At 45.7% G+C, this 19,257-nt stretch overlaps 1 protein-coding gene across 3 annotated transcripts in view; it reads left to right on the forward strand.

Moving 5' to 3' along the window:
- Nucleotides 1-19,257, forward strand: part of LOC141083046 (cathepsin K-like) — a 97,329-nt gene that overhangs the window by 49,267 nt on the left and 28,805 nt on the right. The window contains exon 1 of one of the 3 annotated variants that reach the window (XM_073567217.1): nt 500-695. The exons of the other annotated variants lie outside the window; for them this stretch is intronic. The gene's annotated coding sequence lies outside the window, so the exon portion shown is untranslated. Of the gene's footprint in view, nt 1-499; nt 696-19,257 lie in introns of those variants that run through there. 3 annotated transcript variants of the gene reach the window in all.

Here is a 19,257-nt window from a genome sequence, read left to right on the forward strand (position 1 = left end):
AAAATAAACTCTGAATTTGATCCATTAACACCGCTATATTGTACAGAAAATAATACATCCTAATGCGCTATCAGCCACTATAAGGTGTAAGAGCCACGATGCAAAAAGTACTTCACCGTGGTCACAAGCCATGGGTGGCAGGTTATATGAGCAGCTGTTGGGCACTGCGATGGCCACGGTGTACTTGGCACATTAGCCACATTTGCGAGCAGTAATTGAGACATATACATGGGCATCCAACTTTAATAAAAAATAGAAAAAACAGTCAGCCTAAAGTACGAAACAGCTAACGAGAAGTGACTCCTTTGTCCGTGTGTCATGTGTTTGCTCAGGTTACCCAAGGAGAGCCGATCATCTGAGTGCTGCCCCTTATTTTTGCTCCTTACTAGGAATTTTGAGGTTTTTTTTTCTTTACCCGCCTGAACTCTAAGTATAACCATCTGTGGACAACCCATGAACCATTCCTCGTGACTTGAGTCTGATTCATTCAGATTCTCTGGCAATGCTCTCACTTCTCTCTACAAGGGACCTGCAGAGCAAAGGTCTCTGCTCTACTATAAAGAGTTCCTCCTGAGGTCTACTGAGGGGTCACAGACAGGGCTAGGATCGTACACACATTTGGTTTCGCTGTGCCAGCTAAGAAAGTGTCGCAGGAGAGTAACCAAAGCTGATAAAAAAGTCATCCGTTTTTAGAGGTAAGATGCAGTGTAATCCCTTCTAAGCTTTGTTCAAATATGCTGAAGATTTTCAGAAGAAACTGCTTCAAGAAATGCTCCTCCTTTGAGCTACGTGCACACAAGGAACTTTTGGAGCAGAAACTGAGCAGAAAGTCTCTGACTCTTCCTCCAAATTTCTGAAAAACTTGACAGGTTTTGCTCAGTTTCATACGAAAAACTCCGCAAAAAAAATGTATGCACATACTTTAATTTTTTTTTTATTTAAAGGGTATATCTGTGAGTTTTAAAAAAGGCATGTCGTTGCTAACAGTCTACCTGTTTGTTTTACCTGGTGCTGGTCATTGACCCCTCCTGCCAGAGATTCAGCTGCTCCCTGTCAACAGAGCAGTTGCTCTTCCTGTTGACAGGGCGGGACTACTGGTGTCATGCTAATTGGCAGCCAACTTCCCTCAGTTAGGCAGCAGAGAACCAGGTGTCAATCAGTATGACACCAGTAGTCCCACCCTGTCAACAGAAAGAGAAACTACTGCTTGGTTGGCAGGGAGCAGCTGTATCTCTGGCAGGATCGGTCAATGATAGAGATGAGAGATGAGAGAACTTGCTTGGAAAACATTCGCCAATCTCAAATTGAGCATGAATGTAGCACATTCGATTTCGGGTTCGATATCCCGAGCATTTTTACTCAAAGATGGAAAAAGTCGGTCACAGTTCGGTAAATGATCGCGCTTCGACTAATGCTTTTGTAATGACTTTGGCTAGGATTGTGGTGCTGTATGATAAGCAGTGGGGAAGGGGGGGACGTGTTTGAGGGGAGGGGGTGAGTCTAGGTCAGAGGAGCTGCGGAGTGTAATTTTTTTTTCTTTCTTCATTAACTTAAAGTGTGTAGATTCTGGCAGCCAATCAGGGCACAGAAACGATCCACGTCATGACACAAGCTGCCTTAGTCACAGGCCCATGTCCACATTAAAAGCAAACATCTTACTTTGCTGGAACCAGTTTTTCAGTGTCACAGTGCAGAGAAGCCGTTCCTGATAGTGCTGCGAGTAAACTTGTCAGTTAGCAAGATAGGATCCTGTCCTATGTGAAATTGATCTTCCAGCATCTAACTAGTTTGTGATAAAAATGTGTTTCAGTGAGAAATCAGAAAGCCAATGTCACGATATGTGACCGGCCCTGTGTGCAATGACCCAGCAATCGGTCAGTCACCAAACAACTGGACAAACAAGGGGACACCAGGGAGACAATTACAACGGTGGGCCCTGCGATAAGGAATGGGGAAATGGACACCTCCTGCACTCTCCTGAGAATGTGCCCTGCTCTTACTAGCGTCCCTATATAGGTTCTTTCAATCTGTTGACGAGCAGAATACCTTAGCCCTCACTTGCCCTGCACCTATCCCTTAGTAGGGAATTGGTAAGTGCGGACACTGGTCCCACCGCTGAAATAATAAAACACCCAGGGGAGATACAACAGACAGGGTTAAACAAAACAACACTTAGCTTTCTCTGCTGCCAATGCTCCAAGCAGCAGAGTAAGGCTCCTGAACTCAGAAAGCTCCTCTCTTCAGCAGAAGCACCACTGCTCCCGATAAGCTGAACCACCACTGCACCAGGTAGCTCAAGTCTTCATCACGGTTTGTTTCCATAAAGGACCTGTCATAACCAACAGTCAGCTGATGCACCAGGTGACCTTATATAGGAAGGTGGGAGTGGTCACCACCAGAACACGCAGACTAACTAAACATGTAGTAACACCAGCAGCCACCGGAGGGAAAACTAATATTAACCCCCGATGGCCTGAAAGGAAAAAAATTTATATGTGAGCAGCCCAAACTGACACAGATCCAAAAATGGATCGTGACAGACAGATTTCTACTTTAAAATCATTAGGTCTAATATTGGGGTGCAGACTAGAGGGCCAGCTAGCTTCTCCAAATCGTTTGTGATAAAATTGAGTTTCAGCGAGAAATCAGAAGGCCAAATTTCCATTTAAAAATCATTAGGCATAATATTGTTGTATTGTTGTTCAGCCAGAAGGACCAATTAGCTACTCCAAATCCTTTGGAATAAAACTGTGTTGCAGTGAGGAATTGGGAGGCCACATTTCCTTTTAAAGATCGGTAGGTATAACAGTGTTGTTTATGCACAATCTCTAAGAAAATAAATAGTGAGTGTTCATTTAGTGACAGGTGACTGACAGGTGTGGACCTAAGGTTGTGAAACACCAGAGTACAAGAGGGGAACATGAGTGGGAAAAAACGAGATCGTGGTGAAAAGGGGAATAGGCTTGGTGTTTGAAGTTTACATTGGTTAGGCGTTACTGTTAATGAAAGCTCAACTGAACAAACACCGTCTCGTCCTATACACAAACACAACTGACAACATCTGTTACTGGACGGGCTACTCGACTACCTTTCTTTGGCAGCCGCCCAGCAATACACCTTGTAGATGATCCTCAGAAAGAGCATGTGCTCCAGTGGATAGCAAGTGCTGCATCAAGTGGCCTTGACTCCTTTTCCTCCATTTTAGCATCACACACAGTATAATCCTCAGAGGTGGCACCCCTCTCACCCTTGTTTCCTCCATGTCACAAATTTCCAAACGCCCAACTGATTGTGGGGAAACACAGATGGACCGTTCTGCAGAGCTGTTCACACATTCTATTACTGCTCCGAAAAATTACAGAATCCAGAGGAGGAAAGCATCTACACCGATGCCCAAAATCATTTCATGTTGGATGTGGGGCTGGACGCAATAGGGTCCAAGCAGAATCCAAACCCTCATCACCAGATATTAACCACCAACGGTGGAAGTGATCCTGATGAGACTCAGATACCAGTTGTCATGATTCCTCTGCTCAGAGTGTCTGGGACTCTGTGATGGTCAGCTCTGGCATCCTATCTTGTGCTGGGGCGTGCTGAGCTGTCGGTGCTTTGATTGACAGCTTTGTTGACCTATCTGACTGGAAGGTGCAGAGACTTCCACGGGTGCTCCATATTCATGGTAATTGCCCTGTTATTTAGGTAAGCTGTCTGGCCCAGATCATTGCCAGTCAAAAGCTTGGTGCTCTCTGGTGTGTTCGCCTGTACTCTGTACTGCAAGTTCTGATCTTCTGCTGCTGACCTTTGGACTGTGTTCAGACTACCTGTTTGTCATTGCCCCTTTGCATCTGATATTCTGCTGCTGACCTTTGGACCATGTTCATACTACCCAATTATCATTGCCCCATTGCATCTGATATTCCGTTGCTGACCTTTGGACCGTGTCCAGACTACCCGTTTGTTATTGCTCCTTTGCTTATCCGCTGTTTCTCTGGCATTCTGACCCTGGCATGTGACCTGACTTGTGACTTCAAATTTTCCCTTGGTTTACTACGTGATCTTTTGGTATTGACCCCGGAACGTCTGACTGCGCTTATTCACGGCCTAGCCATGGGTTGTGATTAGCGTCACATTTTGACTGGCCCTAAAAAGTACTTTTTTCTTTTTTTTTTCCCCTTCACCAGTGGATCTTAGTCTTGTACTCTGTAATTAGGTGACAAATTTGACCCAGATGGTTCAGGATCTCGCAAGAGAACACCTGAAACTAGAATCTGCACAGTCCTAGCTGCAGGGTCAGTTTTCTAGAACTATGGATGCTTCCCAAAGCTCCTCACCATCGATTGTAGTAATGACTCCTTTACCTTCTGATGTGCAGTTGGTCTCTCCTGAACCTGTAGTTACACTTCCTGACAAATTCTCGGGGGGAGAAGGATCAGTTTAGGGTGTTTAGGGAGAGCTGCAAACTATTTTTTACCTTACGATCCTGGTCTTCAGGGGATAAGTCCAAGCGGGTGGGAATAATTATGTCCCTAGTGCGAGGGGGTCCTCAGACTTGGGCATTCTCTTTGTCTTCACTAGCCCCAGAACAGTCCAGTATATGCCTTTTTTGACACCCTAGGGATGATCTATGACAAAATCTGACAAGACCCAGGACGCAGAAGCTAAGATCATGAACCTGACACAGGGGGCCGCACCGCAGAGGACTATAGCTCTGAGTTCCAGCAATGGTCCTCAGAGGTTTTGTAGAGTGATGCAGCTGTCAGTTTCACCATGGTCTTTCTGATATTCTAAAGGACGCCCTGGCTTTGCATACTCCACATTGTACCCTTGGGGGAGGCCATGACCCAGGCCATTTGAACGGATCGCTGAATTTGTGAAAGACGTGGTGAACTACAGGGGGCTTCAGTCGTCCTGCCCAAGTCTGTTCACTTGCCTGAGACAGAAACAATGGAGGTTGGAACAGCCCGCTCTCAGGTCATGGAAAGAAGGCGTCGGCATGATCTTGGACTTTGCCTTTATTGTGGTCGTGCTGGACATTTCCTCAAAGCCTGCTCCGTTTGCGCTCAAGCCAGCAAGCCGTCGGGAAATGTCTATGTCTGGGTGATATTCAGGGAGGTTACCCAGATTTCCAGGTACCCTTTTACTCCTCAGATAATTCTGTTGCTGACCTTTGGACCGTGTTCAGACTACCTGTTTGTTATCACCCCTTTGCTTATCTGCTGTTTCTCTGGCATTCTGACCCTGGCATATGACCTGACTTGTAACTTCGTATTTTCCCTTGGTTTACGATGTGATCTTTTGGTATTGACCCCGGAACGTCTGACTGCACTTATTCACGGCCTAGCCGTGGGTTGTGCCTGGCGTCACATCAGTGGGCACATGCGGTCTGCATTTTGGTATCAGGGAAGGAAGAGGAGGTAGGTGACTCTCAGGGTGAGTAGTGTGAAAACAGAGAGGATGACAATGAGGTTGTATATCCCACTTTGTGTGAACCCAGAGGTACGCAGCTGTGTAGCTCAGCAGAGGAGGTGATGGAGGAGGAAGACAAGGAGGTTATATTGTGGCTTTCTGCACACCTTCAACCTTCTATAACCACTACAGGCTCCATTTATCATCCTCCTCTGACCTAGCCTTTGGTAGAGCTGTCCTCAGCACGGTGGTCCCTCCCAGGTGAAGGTCTCTGAAAGTCTCTCCAGTGGGTGCTGTCATGGCTAAGGGTAAAAAGCCGGATTACTTACCAGTAATGCTCTTTTAGTGAGTCCACGACAGCACCTGCTCACTACCCTCCCTAGAAATTAACATAGTGTGCATACATCTTCTTAGATAAAAAATTGATAAATTAAAACATTGAATAATATGATTGCCTAATAATTGGCAGTCCTCCGGGTACTCTGAAATCCAACTGAGGAGGAGAGGCCGACCGTCCTCTTTTATCTCTGTAGGTTTCCTGTTCCTATGGGCAGATCCCTCTCTCCAGTGGGTGCTGTCGTGGACTCATAAAAAGAGCATTACCGGTAAGTAATCCGTTTTTTTCTGTGCCATGTATTTATAACAAAGGTGTTTTAATACAGTTGTGCTCAAAAGTTTAGATACCCCTGCAGAATTTTTGCTTTCTTGGCCTTTTTTCAGAGAATATCAATGATAGCACAAAAACTTTTTCTCCACTCATGGTTAGTGGATGGGTGAAGCCATTTATTGTAAAACTACTGTGTTTCCTCTTTTTAAATCATAATGACAACCCAAAACATCCAAATGACCCTGATAAAAAGTTTACATACCTCATTTCTTAATATCGTTTTTACCCCCATTAGCATCAATGACAGCTTGAATTCTTTTCTGGTAGTTGTGGATGACATTCTTTATTTTCACAGGTGGTAAAGCTGCCCACTCTTCTTGGCAAAAATTCTCCAGTTCCTGTTAATTCCTGGGCTGTATAGCACGAACTGCGCACTTGAGATCTCCATAGAGTGGTTAAATGATATTGAGGTCAGGAGACAGAGATGGCCACTCCAGAACCTTCACTTTGTTCTGCTGTAGACAATTACAGGTTGACTTGGCTTTGCGTTTCGGATCGTTGTCGTGATGGAACGTCCAAGTACGTCCCATGTGCAGCAGTATTTGCTGATAACGTGCTGCATTCATCTTTCCTTCAACATTGATGAAGTTTCCTGTGCCTTTGTAGATCACACATCTCCAAAACAGCAGCGATCCACCTCCGTGCTTTACAGTAGGAATGGTGTTCCTTTCATCATACGCCTTGTTGACCTCTCTCCAAATCGAACGTTTTGGTTGTGGCCAAAAAGTTCAATTTTGATCTCATCACTCCAAATTACCTTGTTCTAGAAGTTTTAAGGCTTGTCCCTGTGCTGTTTTGCCTATTGTAGGCGAGATACTTTGTGGCAATTGCACAGTAATGGATTTCTTTTGGCGACTCTACCATGCAGCCCATTTTTCAAGTGCCTCCTTATTGTGCATCTTGAAACACCACACTGCTAGTTTTCAGAGAGACCAGTATTTCAGCTGATGATATTTGTGGATTTTTCTTTGCATCCCAAACAAGTTTCCTGGCAGTTGTGGATGAAATTTTTGTTGGTCTGCCTGACCGTGCTTTTGTTTTTACAGAGCCCCTGATTTTCCGTTTGTTAATCACAGTTTGAACGCTGCTGACTGCGTTATCAATTCCTTGTATATCTTTTTGTAATCTTTTTGTTTTATACAGTTCAACTATCTTTTCCTGTAGATCCGTTGACAATTCTTTTACTTTCTCCATAACTTACAATCCAGAAACCTCAGTGGCTGGATGAAAGATGCAAGAGTGTCTGAATCCCAGAAACTCACTCATCTTTTATGCACACATACTGATTACAAGCAAACAGGTCACAATTGAGGATGTTACCTTTAGCAGCCAGTCAAACCCATTTGTGTCAACTTTTGTGCATGTTATCAGGCCAAAATCACCAGGGTATGTAAACTTTTGAGCAGGGTCATTTAGATGTTTTGGGTTGTGTAGTGGAAATAAGTATTTGTAGATGATGTATGGCCAGCAGTTAATTAGCATCTACCCTTAGGCTGCAGGTCTCACAAACGTGATAACATATGTTTTCCTGTGAAAAGGCCGTTTTCCTGATCTCAGACCCCAGGGGGCTTTCCTGCGAACACACAGAATTGGGATATTTCACTCCTCTGATGCCTTGAGGGTGGATGCCAAATGGAACCCGATAATTGCTATCGTTTAGAGTAAAAAATAATGTATTCATTGGTAAAGTAGGTATGGTCCAATCATAACCAGTAATTAGAATAGTAACATGAAAGGCTGGTCTAGAAACCTGATCTCCAGGCTAAGTCTAACTTGGGGGGCTACACAAAGAAAGTTGTTCACAGTTTGAGGGGCAGCCAAGCTGATGTGATCCATTTCATATTCCTCACCCCCTCAGGAAGCAGACTACCAGTCTGCAAAGTTTAGATATCTCTGTCAGTTTCTCCCTCTTATTTTTATAACTATTTTGAAAATTTGTTTATCACTTTTTATTTCCATATTTTTATATCCTTTTATTGTAAGCGCTGTACCTTTTCTATTACAGCTTAAAACTTTAATAAGTCTGAACCTTGCATGCTCTAAAAGAATCCATAGCCTTAGAGTATATGATCCCGGTGATTGGCAGACAGCAGTATTAGTACTTCCGGGACTCATCGCCCGTGTGTTCGGTGAGTGGTGGCAGCGTATATAAAGCAGGGTGCGTGGTCTGTCCTGGGGTGTGATTTATGCTCCCATTGCAGCATAGGACAGAGGATGATTGCGGGACTGAGTGAGAGGAAATAGATTAAACCTTACAGGCGCAACCCCAAGTCATGTGTTGAGAAGCGGGTACATGACAGGTTGTCATTATGATTTACGGTAAAAAGAGAAAACACAGTAGTTTGACAACATATGACTTCACCCAACCACTAACCATGAGTGGAGAAAAAGTTTTGGTGATATTCATATTCTCTGAAAAAAGACCAAGAAAGCTCAAATTCTGCCTGGGTATGTAAGCTTTTGAGCACAACTGTACATCCAGCTTCACTTATCCATTGTTTATACTTTGACCTTAATTTGTTTTTTTCTCTGTTGAGTTCTACTTTAAATCCGAATGGTCTGCCATTCTTCCATGAGCATTTACACATCAATACTTAAAACTATACATAAATATTAGTTGGTTGAGGGGCGTGGCTATGGCAGCGACGGAGTGAGGACGCGCTCTGTGAAGCTCCTGCTATCCTGACTAAATCCTATCAGCGGACCCGTTCTTTGGGGGCATACTTGCCGGCTATTTGACTCCTCTGAACTCGGGGTCGCTTCTGGACACCTGCTGGAGAGCGTGGCTGGATTCTCTTGTGCCTGCGGCTCCAGGGACTTGGGCGGCCGGCGGGGCCTGCATGGGGCAGCAGCCATATTGGAGGCACGCACTCTGTCTGTGTGAGACGCGACGCCAGGCTCCATCCTGCAGCGCTAAAGAAGCAAGGGACGGTGAGCAGATAATCGGATCATTTGTGAGGGACATGCGGTGTGAGCCCTGAAAAATTGGGCCCCGCCTCCCCCCTATTCACCATATTGCCTGCCCTGCCAGTGCCATACCTAGTGGGACTTGGATCCCTCCCTGGCTGTAATCCCTGTGGGGCCTTGGGGGTTGTTTCCTGGGCGGAAGGGGCCCTTGCCTGCCGCCTGGAGTTAGATATTGTCCCCCTTGTGAGACGCTGAGGGTCTGTGTTGCATCTGGGACCCTGCAATCACTATTTGCTTGTCATACCCTGTCTGTCATCCTGATTAGCGACTCCGGAGTGCACGGTTCCTACTCCCCTGTTTTATCCTATTGCTTCTAAAATGAGTCGTTCTAAGGGGTCTGGAACAGCGGCTGAAAAGCTAAAAGAATATGCCAGAATAGACCATGCTGAGAGCTCAAGATCCACTAAAAATAACCCCACACAAACTCAGCGTAAGAACCGCCCCTCTGAAGGTGGGGAAGAGTGTGAGCAGGGGGAATTAACCCTTAAACATGCGTCCGAGCAACTCATGCAGGCCATCTCCTTGACCAGGACGTCTCTATCTGGGAAGATAGAGGACATATACACCGAGGTGGGACGCCTTCGACAAGATATGCAAGCCATGAGGGGCCGCATTACGGAGGTGGAGACGCGGGTATCCCAGGTGGAGGACATCATTACGCCCACGGAAGCTAAGCTAACGAAAGTGGCAGGCTCCATGAATTCGTGGAGGCAAAAGGCTGATGACCTGGAAAACAGGATGCGTTGGAACAATATCCGAATTATTGGCCTGCCGGAGCGATCGGAGGGACAACATCCGGAGCAATTCCTAGAAGATTGGCTCAAAACCACCTTGGGCGATGAATTCTCAATCATTGCGGTGGAAAGGGCTCACAGAGTCCCTGCTAGGCCTTTTCCTCTGGGAGCCCCGCCTAGACCCTTCTTGGCGCGCATTCTCAACTACAGGGATAGAGACGTGGCTCTACGATTGGCGCGGCAAAGAGTCCGATCAAGTTCAACAACGCCACGATCTCGATTTTCCCTGATTTCTCAGCGGAACTCCAGAAGCAACGGGCGCAGTTTATGGAGGTCAAGAGACATCTACGGGAGAGGAATATTGTGTACTCGATGATTTAACCGGCTCGGCTCCGGGTGGTCCACGGGGGTTCTACTTCGTTTTTTACAGATCCGGCGGAAGTGGCGGAATGGTTGCAATCCCATGGAGAGTCTGCTGAAAAAGAATCCTAATACATCGATTGCTAGCTGGAATTTTTCTATTAATCGGCTGATTGGAGCTTTACTTGACAGCGTTCAGGTTTCCAACAATACTGGACACTGGGCTCAGTGATGGTATCCCCTTGTTTGCTTGGTGATGGGAGTACGGGACTCTGCTCCTACGCTGTTTGTTGTTTTTTCACCTTGTTTCTTTTCCGCGGTGGTTTTTGTTTCTTTTTAGGTTATAATCGCAGTCAACAACAATTTCAGTCTCTAAGTGATGTTCCTAAATTTTGCCCGGGTAACACTATGCATCATGTTCAGAGGAGTACAATATGGGGTCGGAGTTAATATGTATGACATGGAATGTGAGGGGAATAAAAACTCCTCGGAAAAAGATCAAGGTTTTCTCACAGGTCAGGCATTACTGCCATCATGTTGTGGCCTTGGTGGAGACACACTTGACTAGGGATACAGTGCGGTGTGTGCAGAAACCCTGGGTACAATGGTCAGCCCATACATTTCATACCAGTTACTCGAGAGGGGTCTCGCTGTTGGTACATAGAGACGTCAGATGGGAGGTGAGCGAAACTCGAAGGGATCCTGAGAGTCGCTTTATCTTTGTCCACGCGTTGATAAACACTAGGAAATATGTGGTCTTATGTATTTATAACCCCCCTCGAGCTCGTATTTCCATCCTGCAGAAGGCAATGAGTTTTGCCCTTAATTACCCGGACGCAGATGTTATTTGCATGGGCGACTTCAATATGGTCATGAACAACTGTCTTGTTAAACTGAGGCTGGGTGACGAAACGACCGGGGGATCCTCCCCAACGACTACAACCCTGTTGTCATCATTTATTTGGGGGGTGGCTGGATTTGAGGAGAATGCGTCATCCTGAGCTAAGGGAATACACTTGTCACTCATCCACTAAATGTTCTCTATCACGCATAGGACTATACGGCTCTGCAGGTCTTGCATTGTGGGTGACTAATATAGAGCATGGAAGTAGGGGAATCTCCGATCATAGCCCGGTTATCCTTAAACTTAAGTTTGGGCTAGTAAACAGTGGCATAACTTGGAAGTTAAATCCTTTCTGGTTAAAATTGATAGGGTCTCCCGACAGAACGATTGATCAGTTGAATTGCTTCATCGCGTCCCACCCGGAACCTCGGGATATTAATTTATTCTGGGATGCCCTTAAGGCATATCTGAGGGGCTGCTTGTCCTCCACGATTTCTTATATTAAGCGGGTAACCGCGGGGAAGGATGACGAGGTGGAGCAACGACTGAGAGACGCAGAGGCAACATATATATCTAACCAAACCAGTGGGACCAGGAATGAGTGGCTGGCTGCCCAGAGGTTATATACTCAACACATGGACACTAGGTCTAAGCGTAAATTATTCTTTACTCGTCAATCCTATTTCGAATTGGGGAACCAGGCGGGCAAATTTTTGGCCTATCTGGTGCGCCAAAATAATACCTCTAATACGATATTGCAGATTTGCAGGATGGATGGTGCACTGATGTCTTCAACTGAGGATATTTTTGGCTGCTTTCAGGATTACTAGGGTCATTATATGAATCTAGAAGTGACTTTGATACTTTGGGATGTTTAGACTATCTGTCCGATATGGACACTGAGTTCACCGCAGAAGAGATAGATAAGGCTATGACAGATATGGCTTCTGGGAGGGCCCCTGGACCTGATGGGTTACCTATTGAACTATATAGGAAGTATCGAGACATATTGACGCCACTTTTGGTAAAGGTATTTTGGGGAATATGGGAAGGGAATTCTATGCCTGAGTCCTTTTACGGAGCTAATATCATAGTGCTTCGCAAGGAGGGGAAGGACCCTTTGGAATGTGGCTCCTATCGTCCCATTTCACTAGTGAATGTGGACTATAAAATCTTTACCAAGATTCTAGCTACCAGATTGAATTCCATTATATTGAATCTTATACATTCAGATCAAACGGGCTTTATGCCTGGCAAAAGTACCTCTATTAATATCAGAAGAGTCCAGTTAATAGTCCAATATAGTTCCCTGGTGCCAGACAATAGATGGGCATTGGCATCGTTGGATGCCGCCAAGGCTTTTGACTCTCTTGAATGGCCTTTACTCTCCGCATGTTTGCAAAGGTATGGCTTTGGCAATTAATTTATAACATGGATCAAAATATTGTACATGAAACCCAAGGCCCGTATTATAATAAATAATTCTATATCTGAGTCTTTCACGTTGCATAGGGGAACCCGTCAGGGTTGCCCTCTTTCCCCGGCCCTCTTCGCCCTTGCGATTGAGGCATTAGCAATACGCATAAGGTCCTCCCCTAATATCCGAGGTATAGATATAGCAGGTCGAGTAGATACCATAGGCCTATATGCCGATGACATGGTGATATTCTTGAATGATGTGGAAGAAACTTTGCCACAGGTGATATCCCTTATAGATAGATTCAGTGAATACTCAGGTTTACATACAAATTGGGAGAAGTCTGCCCTGTTACCCCTTTCCCATGCCCCGATGCCCCGGTTAGAGACTCTTTCCTCGCTGCCTATTGTATCTAGTTTTAAATATTCGGGCATCCATATCTCTAATCATAGCATGCTTGATTTACAACTTAATGTCCACCCGTTTTTAGACATGGTTAAAATTAAATTTGCGTCTTCGAGTAAGCTCCCATTATCTGTGGCTGGATGCATTAATCTGATTAAAATAATAATGCTCCCTAAATTTAGCTACTCGCTCCAGCACAGTGCGGTAGCGGTGCCCAAGTCCTTTTTTGTCAAACTTAATTCTTTGGTCACGTCCTTTATTTGGGGAAAAACTAGGCCCAAACTTAAATTGTCCACTTTACAAAGACCAAAGAAGGGAGGTGGGGCGGCGTTGCCAGATTTTTTCCTGTACTACTTAGCTGGGCAGGCTAAAGCTTTAAATAAATGGATGCCAGGTAATTGCCTCCCTAATTCTGAAAGTCACCTGCTTCACGCTGCACAGGAAGATTGCCCATTAGGCTTCCTTGAGTTGGAAAGGACTAATGTCCCACGTCTGCTACCCCTGCTCCAGCTGGCACGATTAATATGGAGACAAATCAAGAAGGTAATAGGGTTTAGGGGTGTTGTAGCTGAAATGCCCCTGTGGAGTAATAATTATTTTCCCGAGCTGCTGAATCACCCATCCGCTGTTTTTTGGACTCAGTGTGGCGTTTCTTCAGTGGGGGACTTGTATGACCAGGGGACCTTGAAGTCTTTTGAACAATTGCAGGCCACACACGACATTCCGAGATCCCAATTTTTTCGCTATCTGCAGCTGAGATCGGCTCTTCAGTCGCAAATGAGGGATGGGGGTGTGGACCGTACTATTTCATCTTTACCTCTGATAGGAATTCTTAACTCGCAGGGTCCCCAGGGTCTCATATCCTCCTTGTACACATATATGGTGTTGGTAGGGGCAGAATTGGCCATAAGCTCTATTAAGATGAGGTGGGAACGACTCATCCCTGATACGCAAAGAGAGGAGTGGGAGGAGATTCTGGAATCTCCGATTGGAGTATCACCATCTATTAATAACAGAATGATACAACTGTATATAATAAATCAATCATATTTAACTCCGAGGCGACTTTTTAGGATGGGTCGACTTCAATCGTCAGAATGTATGCGATGTCATTTGCCAGATGCTGATTTTATTCATATGGTGTGGCAATGTCCCATTATTTTTCACTATTGGAAAGAGGTGACTACATTACTGACGTCCCTGGTGCGGGCCCCTGTCCTTCCAGAACCAATGGTTTGCTTGTTTGGGGTATGGGAGGAGGAGATCTGGGATCGCTATACTGGGGTTTTCTTGCGTGAGACGCTATTTATGGCACGAAAGGTGCTGGCACTGAGGTGGATGGGTGGTTCGGATCCTTACCTTAGATTTTGGATTAAATTGGTGAATTCAATTGTTCCATACGAGCGTACGTTATACCAAAATAGAGGATGCCCGGGTAAGTTTGAAAAGATCTGGGAGAGGTGGAATTCCTCTCACCTTACTTTGCAAGACTGAACATCACATGTGACATAATATGGTATGGGAAACTAGGCTGCGGAAATAGTGGGTATTAGTTGACGTAGTGGTAGTTGTAGTTTAGGAGTTTTTGTTAGTTCTTACTGTTGCATGACATGACAAGGCTTGTGAAATCAGAATGATATACACATGGGGAAATATATAAACAGTCATTTTCTTTTGCATATGCTTGGAAGGAAATATACACATTACCTTGTTCATTTATAAGAGTGTGCAATATCTTTGTATTATATTTTATTATGGACGGAGGCATGTATGCTTGTAAAGTGCCTGTTATCATAAGTCATTATGTATGTTGTGCATTCTTTGTACTTTGACGTTTAATAAGCGAATTAAAGAAAAAAAAATATTAGTTGGTTGTTGTGTGTATTGCTTTACGTCAGTAGTTTGTCCTAAAAAAATACTCAGTAGAGGCAAAAATTGCAATAACTTGACAACTACATGCATGAACCAGCACATGTGCGTTCAACATGACTTTAGTGTGGGAATCTCACTGCACTAAAATGCCGACTAGAAGGTTTCACCAACCACCGGCCGTCCAATCAACCACATCTGCTGCTGCTTCCTTCTCAGTCACCGTGCCAAGGTGACACAGATCTCTGGCCACAGAAACTTCACTTGTTTACTTGCTACAGTCAGGGTGATTGAGAGCCCATCAGCTGTTACGGAAGTGGAGATGATTGCTGTTTTGTGCCCCCTTGCACAACACATCTTTCTCAATCCACCATAACATCTCCACCTGCACCTCACTCACGGTCCAGCATTTTGTGCGGTTCACCGTACTCCACCCTCTCTCAGCACAGCAGTAAACCCTCGGTCCCGCAATTGTGGTCACGTAAAAGATTGTTTCCTTTCCTCCTACACATGACAAAGCTAAGAGCTTGAACTCCACCATCTCCAATCTGTTTGCCACGGAAATGCTGCCTTTCTGCATGGTGAAAGGCAGACGGTTTCCAAAAGCTGAGGCCATCGCAGTTCCCTAGTTCTAGTTGTCCAATCGCAATTACTTCTTTAAGAAAGCTGTGCCTGCGCTACATCAGCATGTTGCAGACATCACCCATTCCATGAAAAAAATCCATGTCTGCCAGGGTGCATTTCACCACTGATACTTGGATGAGCAAACATGGCCAAGGGCGTTACATCTCGCTGACTGGGCACTGGGTGACTCTGGTGGCTTTGGGGGCAGGTGGTCAAGGGGCTGCTCTCCAATTCTTTTAATCCCCAAGACTTGTGGGACAAACCTCTTTATATAACGCTTCCTCCACTACTTCTGGCTCCTCCACCTCCCCTAGGGGCTCCACCTGTGCCCTCAATCGCTCCATTAAACCCACACGCGTTCCAATAGTGCAGATGGAATCCCCACCACCTCCGTACTGTGCAGCCAGTGCACATCGCAATAAGGCAGCGTTAAAATTAATATGCCTTGGAAATCGCAGTCATGCAGCTGAATAGTTGTGGACAGCTCTCCAGGCTGAGTTTGAGCAATGGCTGTCTCCACTGAACCTGGAGCCAGGAAGGCCGTGTGCGATAACAGTGCAAACCTGGTAGCGGCCCTACGCCAGGGAAACCTCACACATATGCCTTTCATGGCTCACATCCTCAACCTGGAGGTTCAGGAATTTCTCCACCACTATTCCGGCCTGGGTTTGCTCCTGCAAAAAGCCCGGTCGCTGTGTGCTCTGTTATGAATGGGTCACCGAGGAGGATGGCAGGAAAAAGCCAGGAGAGGTTGGTAACTAAGCAGATTGCAGACCCCTGATCCTATCCACACAACTAGCAGTAGCCGTGGAGCGTACCTACGATGCCCTAGATGCCTCGGCACAGCCAGTGGCGTAGCAACTGTTTGTGGCGCCCGGGGCGGTCGAAAAATTTGCCGCCCCTTTGGTCGTTGATAATTCGGAAGCATCCGAAGAGCCCACACTACACTCAAAGATCTAATTTTTAGTCTGCTACTAACTCTGCTATTATTTCTAAATTTCTAGACTTTCAACTTCTTGCAGTTCTCTATATGTATGTATTAGCTTGATGATGCTGGATGAAGACCTAATGGCTTTTTTTAATACTAATTTTTAATAATGTGACAGAAAAAAAAACAGAAAGTACAAATTATTTTGGCGGACAGGGGGTGGACACTGACAGCTTGGGGTCCCTGTGCAAGAAATGTGTCCGGGCCCCCCTCCTTTTATGGCGTCAAAGCTACTTGTGTGTATATATACATATATATATAGATTATTGATGTTATATAGCCACACACACACATACAGGTATATATTACATAGTCTCCTTTATTATGTATATCCCAATCCCCCACACCCCTCATTGTCCTCCTCCCCTCGCATCCCATTATTGTCCTCTCCCCCACCTCCATCATTTTCTTCTCCACCACTATCTTTGCTTTCTCCCCCACCACTCCCATCATTGCCCATTCCACCACCTCCATCATTTCCTCCTCCACCACCCCCATTTATTGCCCTTTCCACCACCACCATCATTGCATTCTCACCCACAACCCCATCATTGCCCTCTCGACCATCACCCCATCATTGTCTTCTCCCCATCACTGCCTTCTCCATCACCCCATCACTGCCTTCTCCCCATCACTCCCATCATTGCCTGCTCCATCACCCCATCACTCCCATCATTGTCTGCTCCATCACCCCATCATTGCCTGCTCCATCACCCCCATCATTGCCTGCTCCATCACGCCATCACTCCCATCATTGCCTTCTCCATCACCCCATCACTGCCTTCTCCATCACCCCCATCATTGCCTGCTCCATCACCCCATCACTCCCATCATTGCCTTCTCCATCACCCCATCACTGCCTTCTCCATCACTCCCATCACTGCCTGCTCCATCATACACACAGACATACACACAGAGACATACATACATACATACACACATACATACACACAAGACACCACCTCTCCTCTCACCTGTCCGCAGCATCGCCAGCGCTTCCTCCCTCACACAGCAGCGGCCGCTGAATGATGACGTCATTCAGCGGCGCTCCTCTGTGTGAAACAGGAAGCGCGGCCTCCGGGCAGGAAGCAGGACGGACCCTTGCCGCTCCGTTCCTGCTATTCACTCTTGCAGGCAGCGGAGCTGCCGTGATCGCATCGCTCCCTGCCCGCCGCTGCACTGCACTGCAGGGTGGAATTGCTGCTGCCGCGCCGCCCCCACACACATGCCGCCTGGGGCGGACCGCCCCCCCACGCTACGCCAGTGGGCACAGCCGGAAAGCTAACTAAGCCTAAAGCAAGAAATGTGAAATCTAAACTGCCCCGGAGCAGACCCCAAAAGGAATAGATAGCCCCCAAACATATATTGTCGGTGAGACAAGATGAAACACAAACGCAAGCAGAAAAATAGACTGAGCAAATGATGGGGCCCAAACTGACTATATAGGATAGGAAAGAAAAGACACTGTCTGCAATCATGCAAAAACCCTGAAAAAAAAACCCACTGAAGTCACACGACTTCGCCCCCACTATATCAGCACTCCGGTATGAACGGGAAGCAAAGCAAAAGAGACCAATATAACAGGCGACTGAACAAACTGACAAAGGCTGTAACATATGGAGCGGTGGTCCAGCACAGCCCCCAGAGGAGCAAGCTGAACCCGCACAACAAGCAGAGAAAGACAAAACCAAATCAGATGCAAAGGATTAGCAAATGAACCACTTAGCTGAACAATGCAGGATCAGGGCAGGAGACATCAGACCTCAGAATGCACAGGAAAGCAATCACCAGCAGGGATTGCAGGGAGTCTGCAGACTTAAATACTCCAATCAGTAACCCCAGATCTCCAATCGTCATCATCATCCTCAGGTGGCAGACCTCTGTCAATCAGGCCAGTTCCACTACCTCCAGTAACCACCGGAGGGAGCAGGGGGGAGCTTCAGCTCAGAAGTCTGAGCCAGAGAATTCACAACAGTGCTCACGTCCGCCGATCGCACCCTGCTTGTCAACAATTTGCATCACTACAGAAGTCTTTAGGCCTACAGGTTAACTGTTTTATTTGTGATGTTCTGACATGATGGAATTCCAATTTGCACATGTTGCAGTGACTGTGGCAGCAGCAGCGACGAGCCCTGGAGCAGTATGTCCTTTTGCAAAGTCTTGGCCAACACAGTGCGAACGTGGGTTTCCTGTAGAAATGAACTGGAATGATTTTCCAAGAGTTTTCAGGATTGGTTGTGTGGTAATCGGGTGGGTAGGGGGGTGTACTTATGTGAATTGGGAATAACTCCATACAATATGGCTACATACTATTGCACTGTGCTGGAGATTCTAAAGTGGATCCGTCACTTGATTTCACAATGCATACAATATCGCATAGAATTTTTATACTTGATGGGGCTGGTATTCTTACTTTGAAAATCCTTTTCAGAATGCTTGTACAATTCTTTATGAAACTTTAACTCATTCTCCACCCAAGCTCTTCAGTATCCCACCTTCCTGCTGAGATCTCTCAAAGCTCAGTACAAGCTGCAGCTGTGAGTCAGATTACAACCCCTGGCAAAAATTACGGAATCACCAGCCTTGGAGGATGTTCATTCAGTTGTTTAATTTTGTAGAAAAAAAGCAGATCACAGACATGGCACAAAACTAAAGTCATTTCAAATGGCAACTTTCTGGCTTTAAGAAACACTAAAAGAAATCAAGAACAAAAAATGTGGTAGCTAGTAATGGTTACTTGTTTAAACCAAGCATAGGAAAAAAAAAATTATGGAATCACTCAATTCTGAGGAAAAAATTATGGAATCATGAAAAATAAATCAACAAAAAAACACTCCAACACATCACTAGTATTTTGTTGCACCACCTCTGGCTTTTATAACAGCTTGCAGTCTCTGAGGCATGAACTTAGGCTGGTTTCACACTTGCGTTTTTTGCGCTGAGTTTTTGCGCACACGTGTTTTTTTTCCTATACTT

Source organism: Dendrobates tinctorius, unplaced genomic scaffold, assembly GCF_039654945.1.
Source record: "Dendrobates tinctorius isolate UK_male_01 unplaced genomic scaffold, ASM3965494v1 ptg000019l, whole genome shotgun sequence".
In the NCBI taxonomy this organism is placed as follows: domain Eukaryota; kingdom Metazoa; phylum Chordata; class Amphibia; order Anura; family Dendrobatidae; genus Dendrobates; species Dendrobates tinctorius.